The 19111-nt window shown below is 46.0% G+C and overlaps 1 protein-coding gene and 1 pseudogene across 2 annotated transcripts in view; both read right to left on the bottom strand.

Moving 5' to 3' along the window:
* The window catches only part of ARID1B (AT-rich interaction domain 1B), a 437948-nt gene that overhangs the window by 208195 nt on the left and 210642 nt on the right, over positions 1 to 19111 (bottom strand). The window lies entirely within an intron of this gene.
* Positions 14539 to 15727, bottom strand: LOC133756375 (26S proteasome regulatory subunit 4-like; annotated as a pseudogene).

Raw genomic sequence — 19111 nt, 5'->3', positions numbered from 1 at the left:
TATCACTAGTCTAAGATACCAAGAAATGTCTTCGTGCACATGACTGTCCCCGTCCCCAACATTCTGCCTCATTTCCTTACAAAAGATTCCCAGAAGTGATTTACAAAGTCAAAGGGTGGGATCATTTCTATGACCCCTGACAGACCCTGTGTCTGTGTGTAAGTTCGTACACACATGTGCCTAACATGCACCACATTCATCAAAGAAGAGAAACTTACGATTATTCCCACATGAAAAAAAGATCCCCCCCAAATCTGGTAAACTGACTTTCTTATGAATCAAGTTTCCATTCTGAAGTAAAACTACTCAGCGTGGAAATCGAAGCTGTGACAAAGATAACGGCACAGGTCCCTCTGCAGCCTTCGCGAGTGCGATGCACGGCTGAGGACCTGAACCAAGGAAAGCGCTCTTCCTCCTGATCACACTTTTTTTTTTTTTTTTTTTTTTTTTTTTGACAGGCAGAGTGGACAGTGAGAGAGAGAGAGAGACAGAGAAAGGTCTTCCTTTTGCCGTTGGTTCACCCTCCAATGGCCGCCGCGGTAGCGCGCTGCGGCCGGCGCACTGCGCTGATCCAGAGCCAGGAGCCAGGTGCTTCTCCTGGTCTCCCATGGGGTGCAGGGCCCAAGCACTTGGGCCATCCTCCACTGCACTCCGGGGCCACAGCAGAGAGCTGGCCTGGAAGAGGGGCAACCGGGACAGGATCGGTGCCCCGACCGGGACTAGAACCCAGTGTGCCGGCGCCGCAAGGCGGAGGATTAGCCTATTGAGCCGCGGCGCCGGCCCTGATCACACATTTTTAACATCATTTCAACGTGAAAAATGTAAAGAGGTTTCCTAATGATTGATAGCTGAAAAATAAAAACTGCATTTCCTGGTAACTAGGTTGGTTTCTAAGAATGTTCTCCTAGGCCTAGCCAAAGATGAGTATCTAATTAGAAGGGAAATTACCACTCCTTTCTAATGACATCCCAGTACTTCAGTGCTACTTCGTAAAATTATAGAATTTTGGACTTATGCTCAGTGCCTTTAATGTGGTTTCTTTCTTTGGAATACCAAGTTTCCTGCCTGTGGGGGCAGGGAGGATGGGTAATAGAGGGGGGGTATCAGCCACCTCACCCTGTGGAACTCTCATCACCAGCGTCCTAATAAAATATCTTCCAACACACTGAGGTTCTGACATAAATAACATTTTTCCTAATATTTATTTATTATTTTTGAAAGTCAGAATTACAGGGAGATACAGAGGGGGAGAAAAAGATCTTCCATCTGCTGGTTCACTTCCCAAATGGCCACAATGACCGGAGCTGTGCTGATCTGAAGCCAGGAGCCAGAAGCTTCTTCCAGGTCTCCCATGTGGGTGCAGGGGACCAACCACCTGGGCCACCCTCCACTGCTTTCCCAGGCCATCAGCAGGGAGCTGGATCAGAAGTGGAGTAGCTAGGACTTGAACTGGTGCCCATATGGGATGCCGGCACTGCAAATGGTGGGTAAACCTGCTGTGCCACAGTCCTGGCTCTTGTAAATAGCATTATTAATGCATGGATCCTATCAAGTGCACTATCAATGGTAGCAGATCCCAGAGATGCTCCAAACGGTCTTAAATCACATCCCTGAGGTAAGAAGCTTTATTGAGCCAAAATGTGCTTTAAATAACTATAACAAGACCAGATGCCTCTAACTGTCCATTGAATCCTAGGGGGAACACTGCTATATCTGGATCTTTGAACGGAGGGAGAAGGGTGTGGGGGGAGGGTTAAGAAAAAGGAGAGCAGTGAACAGAAGGAAAGCCGGAGGGAGACAGGAGAAGAGAGGGAACTTTAATAAGTAGAACAACAACGTGGCTATACTGCAGACTTCCAAAGCACAAGACAGAAGGCTCAAGCTCGGAGTGTGAAACAGCCCTACAGGGCTTTAAGTCCTGGGAGTTAAGAGGCAGCAGAGGACCGAGAATATGGGAGAAGGTTGAAAAAACACAGGCCTGTATTTTAAAATGTGTCTTTAGAAGAGCTAAAGTTATTTCGTGAGTTTATAAACTTAAAATGTACAATATTAAATTCATGTGCTCATAAAATTTAGTGTCAGGATGTGCCAGGAAGGGGAAGAACTGTCACTGCTCCCTTCCAGAGTACCAACCCAAGGCCTGTGGGCACAGCTGTTACCAAGTCTGTGTCCTTATGCTCCTATCCCTGGACTTCCACTTTTAATTAAAGCTGAACTCAATTATTTTTCTCGGCAATTGAGTAAGTATTGTTACTTTAGCTAAAAATAAACCTTTGGCATCAGAAATGCCACAAATTTTAAAAATACACACAAGACCAGGTAGGAACAGACTTTATTGTTATATAGATACTGTTTTCCCATTCTGAGACCGATTAGATTCTAATACCCATTGCTAAAAATTAACATAATCTGCAAGCAATGTAGAACAAAAGCATGTACTTTTCCAAAGCTTGCTCCTAACACAACCCCAGAGAATTATTTTAACATCAGCACAAAGTGCTCCCCACGCAAAGCCACATTCAACATCCAACTATTCTAAATACTTTTCTAAATTTAAGGTAACTATCATTTTTCTCAGGACTCATATATATATATATATATATTTAGCTTTTATATTACAATTTATGTTTCAAAATTCCAAAATCTTTGAAATGAAATTAATATTTAATCTCCTTACTTGGTCTCAGTGTTCCTTTGAGCCTTTATGTAAAAAAATTACACTTCACAAAATCAAGTAAAATTATGGTCTTTTATCACTTAGATCTCTGTTTCTAATGCGTTCACAGGAGGAGCAAAATGGCTTCGCTGAACATTTTAGGGGCTGTAAAATGATTGCACTTGCTAAACACTTAGCAAACATATAATTTACAAGGCAGGGTTAGAGATTTTTGGTATATATTTAGCGTACCAAGTTGGAGGCATTTCCATGGAAAGCATCATGGAAGACAGGCCCTCATGTCTCAGATTTGGACTGGTCCAAGGTAGGATCAATGGAGGGGCCATCATGCTGCTCACCTGAGCTGCCACTGTCACTCTGTTGTCTGGTTGATTCCTTTGTGAAAGGAATCAAAACAACATCGAAAATGCACCTGCTGCTCCGCTGTGTGCCCTTCCCCACTCAGATACGCCAAGCCAGCCAGCCAGTCTGCTCTGACTCCTCCACGTCTACATCCTTGCAGCCACCAGCAAAGGCTTGAGGATATTCTAAGAGCTGTGACTGCTGCCCTTCTCCCGTCCACGGTCATAGCCTAATCTCAACTCCCACCTCTGCCATTTCTCGCGTGGCAATGCCATCCACAGCACTGCCTGGGTTGCACATTACACACTGGAGATGCGGCATTCTCCTGATGCTCTCTCCTGCACACGCCGAGGACCTCTGCCTGATTCACTCCTCACACCAGCATCAGAAGGTCTTTCCAAAACTACAGGGTGCTCAAGTTGGTTCCAGATAAAAATGAACTCTCTCATCAAGTGCTTCCCTGCTCTCAGGATCAAGGCCCCAAAGCCCCTCTGTGGTGGGCCCCACCTTTACTCACACCACCTCCCAGCCTCCTGCTTCCTTCCCCAGGGCCTCTGCTTTGCTCGCAAGTCCTGGAATACAGCACGGCCTTCATGTTTCTGGTCTCAGCTGCTGGTTCCCACTCTGTGTCCAGCTGCTTGTCCTCAGGCCTTACCATAGAAGTCAGGAGACATGACACACCTTCTTTGATGAAAAGACTAACACTTTTTTTTTTAAATGTAAGCCTATGATCATCTCTAATGTAACATTTTATCAATGGCATCTCTCCCTCTGAATTATAAAGCAACATGAAGGCAGATCTGTTTCCTGCCCCTTCCTGTAGCATACAATGGGCTGACAGAGCCATCAAATAAATACTCCCATGAAGACCAAATTGAAATACTCCATCTACGGTTTAACAATTCTAGGACAGCATTTTCAAGTTTTAAAAAGCATTTCTCATGGACAAATTCAGCACAACCACAAAACACATCATGAAGGATGAAGATGCCTCAAGAACCAGGAACCCACTCCGCACGTGACAGCAGCACAGGGGGTGCACACGTGGTTTTTTGCCTGCCACTGTAAAGCAGACCTGTGTATAAGTGTCAGCTTCATTTAACCACACATTTAACACATGGAATTTTTTAAGGCTTTTAGAACCCACAGGTTAAAGGAGAGGTCTTTAAATATAAAAATATAAGTACAGATATCAATAACACAAAAATGCCTTGGGCTGGGCCAGTGTGTGATACAGCGTCTTAAGCTACCACCTGTGATGCTGGCAATACATATAAGCATTGGTTAGAATCCGACCTGCTCCACTTCCAATCCAGCTCCCTGCTAATGCATCTGGGAAAGCAGCAGAAGGCGACCCAAGTACTTGGACCTCTGCCACCCATAAGGGAGACCTAGATTGAGTTCCAGGCTCCTGGTAGTGGCTTGGCCCAGTCCTGGCTGTTGATGGCCATCTGGGGAATGAACCAGTGGGTAGAAGATCTCTCTCTGTGTCTCTGCTTTTCAAATAAATGAATCTTTTTTAAAACACTGAAAAATAAACTGAAGCATTGAAAATAAATATTTTGGAATATGATGTTCTATTTTCATCCTAATGTTGCATCCTGATTTTCACCCTAATTTGCTACTTTATACGTAAGCAATGATGGCCTGAAATTTTCCCACCCTTGTCAAGTACTTGAGGGAGGAAGAGAGAGAGGGAGTGATTGCTCCAGGAGGTATCATGCATAAATACTCTTTTCAAAAACACCTACCTCTTTCTTAAAAAAAAAAAAAAAAAAAAAAAAAAAAAAAAAAAAAAAAGTTGTTTATGGGGCCAGTGTTGTAGTGCATCAGGTTTAGCCAACTCCAGGTAGGCCAGCATCCCATATGCGTTCTAGATTGAGTTCTGGCTGTTCTACCTGCAATCCAGCTCCCTGATGATGCACCCCAGAAAGCAGCAGAAGATGGCACAAGTGCTTGGGCCCCTCCGCCTCTGGGGGAGACCAGGATGGGGTTCACTTCTACATATATGAACTTCACAGTTCCCATATCCCCAGGAGAAAGAAGCAGTTACAAAATATATCTTCACTGAAAAACTAAGAAAGGTTTCTAGAGGCAAAGCAGTCCACTTCCATCAGCCTACAGTGTATTTAGACACACAGCAAAGAACCTCTCCATGTCCACTCGCTCACCAAGAACTCCTTAGAGGAGCAATACGTGGCCCTGCCTCCCTGTCCATCCCCAGTGCACCTGCTGGCAGCTACATCATGCACACTCCTGTCAGGTCCCTTTCTTCAGCTTCCCCTCCCAGGAATGCCCTGGCCTGGGATCTTGGCATGGCTGGATCTTGGGTCTGCAGATTTAACTTGAAGGGTGACTTCCACCCACCAGTCTCCTCTGACCACCTGGCACAAATCATCCACTGCTCGCTCCTCTCCTATGACCATATCTAATTCTGTGCTTAGCAAGCATTATTTTCTGACACTATCTCATTTACCCATCATCTTTGTCCTCTGGAACAGACTTCCTTAGGGTCCAGCTGTGACTATGTTTTTCACTCCTGTGCCCCAATGCCTCAAACCGTACAGGCACTTAGAGGCCAGCCCCACATGCCTACTGGAAGGACAGGTCTCTGCCTTGGCTCAGGGCACCTGGATGCTCACAGAAAGGAATGGACCTCTCAGAGCAAGGGTTTTCTCACCTGTAAAAGGAGACAATTCAACCAGGCTGCTAGGAAGGTCTCTTTTTTCCCCTAATATTTATTTACTTGAAAGGCAGAGTTAAGGGGGTGCAGGGAGAGGAAGAGAGAGACAGACAGAGAGAGACACACAGAGAGAAACAGTGACACTGAGAGAGAGGTCTTCTAGCCCTTGATTCACTTCCCAGATGGTTGCAACGGGCGGAGTGATGCCAGAAGCTGCAGTGTGAGAAACTATGGGAAAAAATAAGAAAGAGAATAGAGGCTGGTGTTGTGGCATAGCAAGTTAAGCTGCTGCCGACAAGGCTAGCTAGCATCTCATATGGGCACCAATTTGAAACCTGGCTGCTCCACTTCCAATCTAGCTCCCTGCTAATGCACATGGGAAAGAAGTGGAAGATGGCCCAAGTAATTGGGTCCCAGCTCCCACATGGGAGACCCAGAAGAAGCTCCTGGTTCCTGGCTTTGGGCTTTGGCCTGGTACAGCCCTGGCCATTGTGGTCATCTGGGGAGTGAACCGACAGATGGAAGATCTCTCTCTGTCTCTCCCTCTCTCTTTGTAAGTCTGCCTTTCAAATAAAAAAAGAAAGAAAACAACAATGTCTTGAGTCACCTGGTGGGAGCAACTCTCTCCTGCACCTGCTCTCTGAGACAGCACTGCTGACGTCAGTTCACCGTGAGAGTGACTTCAGTAAGCACTGATGCACCAGGCTCATACAGTGGCCCTGCCAACCTTCAAAAAAGCACTAGCCAATGAGTACCACTATGCTTTACAGATCAGAACGCCAGCACTCAGAAATTGGGAATGCTCTCCGACAACATACTGGTTATGTGGCTGGATTTTATTTCAAGGATCAACAACCGATATGAAGCTTCTTGGTGAGCTGTGAATGCACAGTTCACTACGGGAGTGACTACTACATGTGGATGGCAGCGGTGCCTTGCACGGATCACTACGGTACATCCCCACGTGTAAACCGCAGCAGCACCCTCGGCCTTCACATGGATGTCTTCTGCACGTCCACGCCCCGTGGTGGAAGGTGCCAGCCCAGGAGCACCACTGTAGGTCCCCGGAGGCAAAAGCACCACTGAAGAGGAAAACATGCAGAAATCCTTCCTTCTCCAGGCCCTGCTCCTCTCAGTTGCTCTGCTGAACACTGTGGGGCACACTGTCTGGTCAAGAGCCTGCCAGGGACGCAGCCACCTGCCCCGAGGGGCTGACCTCTGCCTGAACAGACAGGGAGGTCACCTCTTCCTCTTTTGGGGACAGAATAAATATACCTCGGAGTTACTATTTTAGCCCAGGGAAGATCGAAGAGAATACTGTTGCTGACTTCCACCCTACTCCCACAAAACAGGCCACTGGGTCCGAGTAAAGAGAGCAGCTGGGCAGCCAGCACTACCGCCGCGCCTGGGAGGTGTAAAAGGACCCACCTTTGCCAGGCAGAGCACTGCAGGTGGCACAGCCTTCCACCCACTCCCTCCCCTCTCTCTGACCTCTGCTCAGCTTCTTCCAAAAGGGGAAGACACTGGAAGAGGGGAGCAAAACAGAAAAGCTCCATCAAGGTGAAGAGCATTTTCACATCACAAGCATATTCACAGCAGCTCACTGTAGAAACAGCACAGGGCACTGGACCTACAATCCACACTCCTGTAGTCTCTGACCAGCAGGATAGCAACATCGCAATCTGAAAGATGGCACAGTAGTCGAATACTGCATCCCATGTTGGAGCACCTGTTCAAGTCCTAGCTGTACCACTTCGCTTACAACCCAGCTTCCAATGAATGCGCCTGGGAAAGCAGCAGAAGATGGCCCAAGTGCTTGGACCCCTGCTAGCTACATGGGAGACCTAGGTGAATTTGGGCTCCTGGCTTCTGTCTAGTCCAGTTCTAGCCAATGTGGTCATTTGGGGAGTAAACCAACACAGAGGATCTCTTTCTTCTTCCTGTCTCCCTCACTCTGCCAAATGAATAAATCTTTTTTAAAAACTGAGTTCTAAAAAAGGGTTTAGTCACATCCATCATACTAAAATAAATGAAGATTTTTCTTCCTGTGATAATGATATCCTTTATACTTAGAATTTATTTTATATAATTGCAATAGTCTACTAAAACCATTTGGAGGCAAACAATTTTTTAGCAGAAAAATTTGCAGAAGTTCAAATGAATTCCTTTATGCCAATGTAAACTCAAATATCAAGTTCAAGAAATAACAGGTTCGTGTGGGGAACAGTATGGCACAGTAGAAAAATGAGTTGGAAATCATCTGTGTAATCCTCAGCTGTACTACATACAAGGGGTAAAAATGCTCATCATGTTTATCTCTGGTAATTATAAATATTTAATAAGATAATAAGGCAAAAATTCCGAAAGCTATAAAGGGCTATTCAAAGGTAAGAACTGCTGATAATGACAGTGATAAAGAACTGTATTTCCAGTAAAAGGGATGCCAAATGTATAATTATGATCTCCAGATATTTACAGAATAGGGAATAAGTTGAAGAATTGCAACACAGATTGCAGGAGTCTTGCACACAACATGAGAGGAACTTGTAATAGAAGCTTCCAGGCAGTCTAAGGTGCATTTCATATCCATCCTCTAAAGTCCTCAAAGAAGGAGAAAGATGTTTATGCCAATGACTAATGTCGTATGTATAATAAATCACAATTGCTAGAACATCAATTTTACACCTATTTTGATGTTTCCCACAAACAACATCAATTCACATGTGCTTACGTAAACAGCAGATATAGTGAGAATTTACCAGTCCTAAGGAACGTTGAAGCCATTCTGCTGGAAGGCCACCCTCGGATCTTCTGTTAAGGACTCCCGTTTCTTTTTCCCCTCCCAACGTGCTCTGTCATCATATTTTCCTTGTGATTTTTTTTTAAAGGTTTATTTTATTTATTTGAAAGGCAGAGATAGAGAGAGAGGGAGAGACAGAGAACTTCCACCTGAAAGTTCATTCCCCAAGTGGCCACAACGGCGGGGCTGGGCCAGGCAGAAGTCAGGACCAGGAGCTTCATGAGAGTCTCTCTCGTGGGTGCAGAAGCCCAAGCACTTGAGCCATCTGCTGTTGCCTTCCAAGGCACACTAGCAGGGAGCTGGATCAGAAGAGGAGCAGCTGGGACCAGAACCTACATCCGTGTGGGAAGCTGGCGTGGCAGACAGCAGCCATAGGCCACAATGCCACCCCTTGGCTGTTGTTTTCTTTTTTCTTTTTTTTTTTTTAAAGATTTATTTTTTATTTTTATTTTTTGACAGGCAGAGTGGACAATGAGAGAGAGAGACAGAGAAAGGTCTTCCTTTTGCCGTTGGTTCACCCTCCAATGACCACTGCAGCCAGCACATCTCGCTGATCTGAAGCCAGGAGCCAGGTGCTTCTCCTGGTCTCCCATGCAGGTGCAGAGCCCAAGGACTTGGGCCATCCTCCACTGCCTTCCCGGGCCATAGCAGAGAGCTGGCCTGGAAGAGGGGCAACCGGGATAGAATCCGGCGCCCCAACCGGGACTAGAACCCGGTGTGCCGGCGCCTCAAGGCGGAGGATTAGCCTGTTAAGCCACGGTGCCAGCCTTGGCTGTTATTTTCAAGTCAGTTTAAGAAATTACAAGGGTTATAACCTAACATGAGCATTTCAGGCAAACATCTGATTTTAAAAATATGAATAAATAAATAAATACCAATCAGGATGCTGATTTCACTTGAACACTAATAGAATTATAAAGTTAGTTCCAACTGCCAAAAAAATGTCTAATTTAATACAAGGCATTGTTAAAGTTTAAAATTCACTTAAAAAAAAAAAAAAAAAGCTTGATGAAACTTCCAAGAAACAAATTGCAGCATAACAGTAATACTAGTAGCCTCTTAAACTATATAAAAATTCACCAAATACTGTCACATGTTTCGATTTATTCTTTATTCTGATTTCCGTAAGAACCCTGAGGGCACGTGGGACTGCCGTTTACAGATAACAGACAGACGGAGGCTCAGCGCAGAGAAGACGTTAAGGTTAGCTCTCAGAGCACACCATGGACGTGACAGGACGCAGCCTGTGGCCCTGGGTGTTCAGCACTGCTTCTTCTGTTTTATGTCCCCACCTCTTCGCAGGCCCACCAGGAATGCGGCAGGCTGCTGGAGACGGGTTCACAAGACTCCAGCTCAGAAGCACTGGGGAAATCCTGGAACGTTCAGCTCACCTGGCTGCCCCGAGGGTCTCGGCCATATACCCCCTGGCTGCAGCCCCAGGAATCTGCACCAGACGGACATGCAGATAGTGACTGAGATCACTACCCTAAGCCACGCTCCAGAGAAAAGTTAAGGACTGGGGGTGAGAGGGGTGGTACAAAGACACTCTGTTATTCAGAGGGTGCATGAGTGTGCTACAGCGTTACAGACTTGAGCTCACAAGTTTAGGAGAGCTAAGAACCAACAGTGCCTGGTTGGCGTGGGGTCCTGGGGTTTTCAGCAGCTTATCTCACAGGGAAGAAGGCCTCTTTCCATGGCCAAAGTGAATTCCTCTCCCACACAACACTGCCAGATTCAGTAATATGTTCTATGTAATGTATTCCATGCAATATATGAAACAAATTTTTACTACAAAATTATTCACTGTTTGTCTGAAGCTGAAGTTTAACCAGGTGTCTTGTATTTATCTGATAACCCTACTTCCATACCCATGACACAAGAACACATTACTGGGGTACAGATTCTTCCACTAATCTGGTGATAACGTCATCTAAGCTATTATTATAGCATTATACCAGCTAGTACAGCACTATCATTGAGCACATTTTCCCAAGAATTTTGCACACAGATCTAGACTAGACATGGATAGGGCTGGTGAGGTGGCAGGTGGGGGCTCTAATCCCAAGATGCTCAGTGTCCCAGGACAGGGCCCTGGATGTTGGCCCAAAGTTTAATGCTTGTATTGCACTAGATAACCAAAAGTTCTGTTACCAATAAATTCTTACTGCTTGAAACGCAGTCTTCTCTGAACAGTTACCAAAACTCTGCTACTTATTTGGGACAACCTCTGTCCATCAAAGAATTTTTTTCTCTTTATTAGATTTACTTCATTTATTTGAAAGACAGAACTACGGAGAGAGGTAGAGATAGAGGTCCTCCATCCATTGGCCCACCCCCAAGATGGCCGTAACAGTCGGAACTGCGCCCATCCGAAGCCACGAGCCTCCTCCGGGACCTGGGCCATCCTCCACCACTATCCCAGGCCACAGCAGAGAGCTGGATCAGAAGAGGAGCAGCCAGGATTCGAACCAGCGCCCATATGGGATGCCAGCGCCTCAGGCCAGGGCTTTAACCCGTTCCGCTACAGCGCAGGTCCACCATCAAAGAATTCTAATCAGCTGGCTGTTCAGTTGGGACACCGAATGGGTCAATTTTTAAAATAAGGAACAGGGGGCCTGTCTTTCAAATAAATAAAATAAATCTTTAAAAAAATAAAATAAGGAACAGGTTGCCTATTTAAAATTCCTCCCGTTCTTTTGACTCATTCTGTAGCTTGTACATAAACACTGTTCTTTTGGTATGAAAGGAATAAAGGAGAAAGGGAAAGGAGCCGTGTTTAAAAATTATCTCAGGGGATCAATGCCTGCCTTGCTAGCCTACAGGTGCACCTACCTGGGCAATGGGGCACAGACCCACTTTCTTGGGCACTTAGAGAGGAAGTCACCTGGGACAGATCCTGCCAGTGGAGCAGCCCAGGGAGGGCTCACTGAAATGCCAGGGCACTCTGACCTAAGGCTCAGGCATGGCCCTGACTTCTTGACAGGCTAGCACAGCAAGGAGAAGCCCAAGCGCCAGTGCCAGGGAAGACAGGGGTGCAGAGCTCAGGGTGAGAGCCCCTCCATGCACCAAGCAGAGCACAGAATGGAAAAGAGAGTAAGTGGTGGGGGCAAAGCCTGGGCTGCCCGGGCCTGGAACCAATCTCCTGTCTCTGTGAAAACCGTAGTCTTGGGCAGGTGACCAGTTCCTCTGCAAGGTTGGAGAATGGACCAGGAGTAGTGAGAGATAACAGAAGTTGTGGGAGATAATGGATGTGTGCCTCTCTTATATATTTGCATACTTCATGATTTTTTTTCTTTTAATCAAAGCTGCTTTATTATCTGAGAATGAGGACTGATTTCCACTGGGGAAAGTGTTTCATCAAAGTATTTTTTTTCCTTTGTATGCTTATTTGTTAAGTGTCATTTCCTCCCTTTAAAGGGCTGGAGTTAATCACAAACTCCTGTGAGATCAACAAGTCATCAAATGGTTTGGGGAGAGGGGTAGGGTTCTAAACTGCTGATAGTAAGCTTTAGAGTTTAGGTTCCATCAGAAGATTCCACATTGCCTACCTGCCACCCTGACATGCAGTCAGATGTGACTAAGGGCATCTTGTTATGGAAATAGGAACAGGGACCCGAACACAGTGAGCACACTCCAGGTATCTGCAGCTACAACAGCTGCTCCATTCTGTGCCTTCAAGTCAACGCACTCATTCATGAAGAGATCAGGCGGTCACTATTTCTACTGTCGCTGTGCTAAATACCTTCAAGTAACACTTTCGGAAAAAGCAAACAAATATCTATGAGCAAAATAATTGTCAAGCATTTTAAAATGTGCATATTGGTATCTACACACCTGCCACTCTTCATGCTGCTACACTCGCCTTTCTATGAGGGTACAACAGCCTTCTGAGAACTAGGCACACCTAACAGCAAGTTACACTTTGAGAAAGTGTCACTCAAGAATTATATTGCCTGCTGAGGAAGATGTTTGATACACTATATATTTTACAAAGAGATAACATCTGAAATTTACATTCAATTTTACAAACTTTGGGATGTTTGGTCTACATTTATCAAGAACAACTCAAAAGTAAAATTACAAGCCAACAGATTATTTCAAAAAGAAGCAAGATTTTTTTTTTTTTGGACAGGCAGAGTGGACAGTGAGAGAGAGAGAGACAGAGAGAAAGGTCTTCCTTTTTCCGTTGGTTCACTCCCCAATGGCTGCGGTAGCTGGTGCGCTGCGCTGATCTGAAGCCAGGAGCCAGGTGCTTCTGGTCTCCCATGCGGGTGCAGGGCCCAAGGACCTGGGCCATCCACCAATGCCTTCCCGGGCCACAGCAGAGAGCTGGACTGGAAGAGGAGCAACCGGGACAGAATCCGGCACCCCAACCGGGACTAGAACCCGGGGTGCCGGCGCCATAGGTGGAGGATTAGCCTATTGAGTCACAGCCCCGGCTGCAAGACTGTTTTGTTTCTGAACTTTACTTAGCTACTTGCTTGTTGGTGGAATAAATATTATTTCTACTATATTCAGGAAATGTTGGGCGTTGAGATACTAATAGTGAATCAGCTCTGGCACCGTCCTTAGGGATAAAACTTCACAACAACCACTCTGAACAGCTACTATTTTTTTTAAAAGATTTATTTATTTATTTATTTGAAAGGCAGTGTAACAGAGAGCCAGAGGCGGGGGGGGGCGGGGGGGGCGGGGGGAGGGTCTCCCATGTGGGTGCAGGGGCCCAAGGACTTGGGCCATTTTCTACTCTTTCCCAGGCCATAGCAGAGAGCTGAATCGGAAGCAGAGCAGCTGGGACCCAAACTGGCGCCCACATGGGATGGTGGCACTGCAAGCGGTGGCTTTACCTGCTATGTCACAGTACCGGCCCCACAGCTAGTATTTTATAAAAACCTTAAGGGGCCAACACTGTGGCGTAGCAGGTAAAGCCACCCCCTTCAGTGCCGCCATCCCATACGGGTGCCCGCTTGAGTCCCAGCTGCTCTACTTCCGATCCAGCTCTCTGCTGTGGCCTGGGAAAGCAGTAGAAGATGGCCCAAGTGCTTGGGCCCCTGCACCCGCGTGGGAGACCAGGAAGAAGCTCCTGGCTCCTGGCTTCAGATCAATGCAACTCTGGCCGTTGCATCCAACTGGGGAGTGAACCATAGGATGGAGGACACCTCCCTCCCCGCACCCCCAACCTGCCTTTCCTTCTCTCTCTGTGTAGCTCTTTCAAATAAATAAATAAATCTTAAAAAAAAAAACCTTAGAAATATATTATGGCCTGAAACGTCTAATATATTTTATATCCCAGAAGAACACATATTTGTCAAGCAGTACCAAATGATTACACAAACACCTCACAAAATAGAAACAGTTACCTATGGTCGGAGTCATCACACTGTGCATTTCACATACTTCTGCCAAAAGTTGGAGGATAAAAGGAAATTTCTCCTATTCTCTTGTCATAATACCTGTCACGGAGCATATCAATCAATCTGTCTGGTTGTTTTCGCTCCCTCTCTTTCCCCCTCTTTCATCCACGTATATAATTATGGCCTAAAATAGTTAAATGAGAAAAATTTAACTCTACAGAAAGCATATGAATTATACCTATTACTAAAGTCTATCTTTTGATCCACTGAATACCATTTTACTTATCACAGTTGATTTTTTAAATCCAGAGTTATTATACGAATGCCACTTCACTGCTGCTCTCCACAACCTGTTCTGCAGCTCATGGTTCATTCACGCCCTGCACTGGGTGCACGGCGCCCTGCTGGTGCCAGTGAGCCTCAAACGGCTGCCCTACAGCTATGTCAGTCCTCCAAGGTCCAGTGGCCTCTGAGCTACAACAGGCCATGCCCACCTTGGAGAACCAAGACAGCTGCTCCAAGTGTTTTGTTTTTCTGTATGAGAAAGAGCAGACTTTATTGGGAAGCAGAGTGAGCAGTGACCAAAGGACACCTTACACTCCAAAAGACATACAGAATGTTTGCTAATAAGAATCAACTGGAACACGGGTTCCTCCGGGCAGCCTCGCCATCCGCACCTCCCTCAGGGCGGGGAAAAAGTCCAGCCGTTATGCTGAAGGCAGCGGTGGTCTACCAGAGATAGAGCCCCACAGGAGTGTCTTCTTGTTTTTTTTTTTTTTTTTTTTTTTTTATAAAGAACATTCACTTTAGATTTTTTGAAGTCTTTTTTTGTTACTTTCACCCTGCATTCTCTCAAGCCCATCAAACCAGCTTCTATACAGTGTCTTGATGTCAGCACTGGAGAGATCACGTTGTCTGGGATTGCACCATCAGCCAGAGCCAGCCAGAGCCAGCCAGCGCCAGCCGGCCTGTGTGATTCTGAAAGATGCGCTGCTCAGTGCTGTCATCAGGCAGGAGGGGCTCGATCTTCCAGTCAACACGGCCTGATCTGATTAAGTGCTGGATCCAAAGTTTCTATTCGGTTTGTGACCATGATAACTTTCACATCTCCTGTTGAATCAAGTCCATCCAGCTGGTTCAACAGTTCTAGCATTGTCTGCTGAATCTCTCTCACTGCCAGAATCTGAGTCATACCGTTTTGTCCCAATAGCATCAATTTCACCAATAAACATGATGGATGGTGTGTGTTCTTCGGCACCACAAAATAATTCCCACACGAGCTCAGGCCCACCGTCTAGGTTCTTCTGAATAAGTTCAGAGCAACACCCCTCAAGAAAGTGGCCAAGGTTTGGTCTGCCACTGCTCTGGCCAACGAGGTTTCACCTGTGCCAGGTGGACCACAGGGAATGACCCCCCCCCGGGGGGGGGGCTTTATTCCCATCTGTTCCTAATATGCGGGATAGCTGAAAGGAAGCTCCACAGATTCCTTAATTTCCTGGATGTGGTTGTGCAACCCTCCAGTATTGGCACGGGTTTCCTAGGGAGTCTTTTCCACCTTCATCACTGAGATCAGGGGATCTGGGTCATCATTCATCAACACCCCCATCACAGCACACACCTTGCATTTGAGCAGGAGTGAGGAGCCTGGATCCAAGAGATCCTTGTCCACAAAGGAAAGGCTGCTGCTGTAGCGTTCTGGTCCCATAGACGGCGACCATGGCGTGGCTGTCATCGCTATCTCCAAAGTTCCTCCTGACACTGCGTTCCCTCTCAGTCATCGACTTTGCTCCTTCCTCTTCCTGCTTTTCTTCTGATGGTTTCACTTGTTCCCAATGTTTATTGCATTCTCCCTCCATGAGGAGACAGTCTTGAATTCTCTCTAACAGCACTGAGCGTGAGGTGTCGCCAATGGCAGCATCCAGTCCCGTTCTTTCTACTTTTCCTCACTCTGGCTGGGACAGGAGGTTCCTATTTATACTTCTTCCTGTCCTTGACCTTCTTGCCACCTCTGGGACCATGACCACCACTCCGACTTTGGCCCACCTTGACTTGGGCTCTCAGGCCACCACTGCTGGAAGTCAGCTGCTCCAAGTTCTATCAGCACGTAGGCCTCCCAGGCAGGAGGTGGTTCAGAACCCCATCCACTCCAGGAGGTCTTGCCCTGGTGATGCTAGCCTTCTGCCCTCTGATCCCTGGGTGCCCTTTCTGATGAGGAAAATAAACAGAGAACTCACACAGAGGCACACCAAAATGGAAAACACACGTGTAGGACAAGCTGTAGAATCAGTGAAAACAAACTAACCATCTTCTAAATTCAAGGACTATGAAAAAAGTAACCAAACAGTGATTTACTTTTTATATTTTATTACAATTGTAAACCACTTGGAAAGGGTATGAAAACCATGATGAGATCTTAACACTTTCCTTTTGTTTGCTTGTTTTTCCTCTTATGAACCTTAGAAATTCAGGAAGGAGGCCGGCGCCGTGGCTCACTAGGCTAATCCTCCGCCTTGCGGCGCCGGCACACCGGGTTCTAGTCCCGGTCGGGGCACCGATCCTGTCCCAGTTGCTCCTCTTCCAGGCCAGCTCTCTGCTGTGGCCAGGGAGTGCAGTGGAGGATGGCCCAAGTGCTTGGGCCCTGCACCCCATGGGAGACCAGGAGAAGCACCTGGCTCCTGCCATCGGATCAGCGCGGTGCGCCGGCCGCAGCGCGCCTACCGCGGCAGCCATTGGAGGGTGAACCAACGGCAAAAAAGAAGACCTTTCTCTCTGTCTCTCTCTACTGTCCACTCTGCCTGTCAAAAAATAAAAAAAAAATTCAGGAAGGAACAACAGGAATTGTCACTGTATCCAACAGCTTTCGAAAGGAGACACTACAGACACATAAGCCTGCCTGGTCAACTTTCATAAGTAGTTACTATTCTGGAGTGGGAAATATAGAAACCAAAAAACTACAATGAAAACTTACTGCAACATTCACTCATGTATATGCTACCTTCATAATTATTATACACTACACATTATAGAACATACTTCACATATTATACATAAAATATTTCTACTAGAAAATGACCTTTGTTCAAGGTTATTATTCATAACTGTTGTTTTTTTAAAAAAATTATTTCGCTTGTTATTAGATAAGGATTAAAACCTCAGTATTTATCTTTGTACTATTTCAAGATTAAGAATCTTAAAATACATACTTGAAGTGAATTAAAGTATAAAAATAAAGATCAACTTACAAATGGTGTATGTAAATCCAATAAACTTTGAAGGACCAAAATTCTTTGGGGAAAAGAAAGAACATTTAAAATAATTTATTATTGTATTACTATTTATTAAACGTATTTTCAATTACTCCTACTCCTAATTAAAATAATAATGTCTTTAATAAATGACCTTAAAGTTGCCTAAGAAATAAACAAGTATGAACTTTTCCCCTAAAATCTTTCTGTAATTCGCGGTAGATTACGCTAGTTCAAACACAGCTGCAGCCCACTTCCCAGGAACCTGAGAGACAAGTGTGCCATCGCCAGGACAGCTGGGCATGCCAGGTCTGCTCCTCACAGCCTCATGGCCTCACAGCCTCCTCAGCTCATGGTGAGAATTCAATGGATTGATACAAGTAACATGGTTCCAAAAGTGCCTGGCTCATCTGTAAACTCTCCATCTATATTAGCTGTTGCTACTATTACGGTTATAATGGTTAATCATCCTGGCTATGAATATGATTAGCCATGACAAGCCATTTATGATACATAACTGTCGTAAGTGCAATAGATCAATATTAAAATGAAACCAAAAGTTAAGGAAGTTTGCTTTCTCACAAGGCCGTTCACCCCACCATCTCTAACAAACACCAACCCCTCCTCCTGTCTGCACTCCCAAATGAGTGAGCCTGGGGCCTGGCCAGATGGCATGCACTCCCCTAAAATGCTTCCTGAGTTAAATACATTCTACGTAAGAACTTTTACATGACTCACTGTGAAGGTTGCAAATTAAAATTAACTGGCAAGAATTACTCTAAAGAGACACACAACCAGCTTAGATGTTGCTGATGAAATATTACATCTCTATTCCCTACCATTCCCCCCACACGCAATAGCAAAGACAAGATCCCACGGAACAGGAAACAACCTAACAACAATGCCTGCTGCTGCCACAGCTCTGACTTCCACCTGCCCTGCCAGAGCAGCACACAGTGCCTCACCAGCTCCTCAGAGCTGCCCAGGCTGGCTGCCTCCACTCTGCAGACCACAATAAGTACTTCGACCACAGCGACACAACTATCAGGATTAAAACCCAGTGTGTGCCCTCGGGAGTCCTGACTTTAATGAGGACCCAAAACTTTAGAAATTCGATTTATCTACTGGCTTGGAGAGGAACAGCTTTGATGGCTTCCCACACTTCTGGCTGAAGATTAGCATGCTTTATCAGATGACTGTTAAAGTACACCATTATCTTTCCTTTCCTCTTGCCTGGGATCTCAGAACCATACAGAGTCCCCACTTCACCTTGGCCACCAGGATACAGGATGACCCTCTGCAGCAGAAACACTAGGAGCCCTAAGTGTGAAATTCTACCCCATAGTGTTTAGTGGAAGACCTGAAGAAGCCGAGAAATAGCATGGCTGAGCAGCTTGCGGGCAGTGGAAGGAGGAGGGATGGTGCTGCAGAGCAAATGGACAAAGATACACAGAGTAATAATGAGTAATAAGAGTAATAATGAGGGGTCAGCCGCTGCAGCGTGGTGGGCAAAGCAGCAGCCTGCAGAGCTGCCATCCCACATGGCCACTGGTTCGAGATCTGTGTGCTACACTTCTGATCCAGCTCTCTGCTAATGGCCTGGGAAAGCGGTGGAAGATGACCCAAGTCCTTGGGCCTCTGCACCCATGTGAGAGACCCAAAGGAGGCTCCTGGCTTTGGATTGGTGCAGTTCCAGCTGTTGTGGCCATCTGAGGAGTGAACTAGTGGATGGAAGACCTCTCTCTCTGCCTCTGCCTCTCTAACTCTGACTTTCAAATAAATAAATAAATCTTTTTAAAAAGATTAATAATGATAAAGTATGATAAGTTAAATGTAAAACGGAACTGGAAGAATGGGAGAAGAGGTGAGTCACAGTAATCTAAGGTCTCCATGGGGAAGAGGTGGAGGAAGGGTAATTGCCAATGGTCCAATCCATGTGACAGCACGGCCCTTATGTGGCCATCGGTCCAAAGTGCTGGAGCAGAATACACAGCAGTGAAAAGAAAAACA

The sequence above is a fragment of the Lepus europaeus genome, chromosome 3 (genome assembly GCF_033115175.1).
Source record: "Lepus europaeus isolate LE1 chromosome 3, mLepTim1.pri, whole genome shotgun sequence".
NCBI classification, from domain to species: domain Eukaryota; kingdom Metazoa; phylum Chordata; class Mammalia; order Lagomorpha; family Leporidae; genus Lepus; species Lepus europaeus.
Note: the sequence above shows the minus strand (reverse complement) of the source record. Positions and strands in the feature narration are given on the sequence as shown.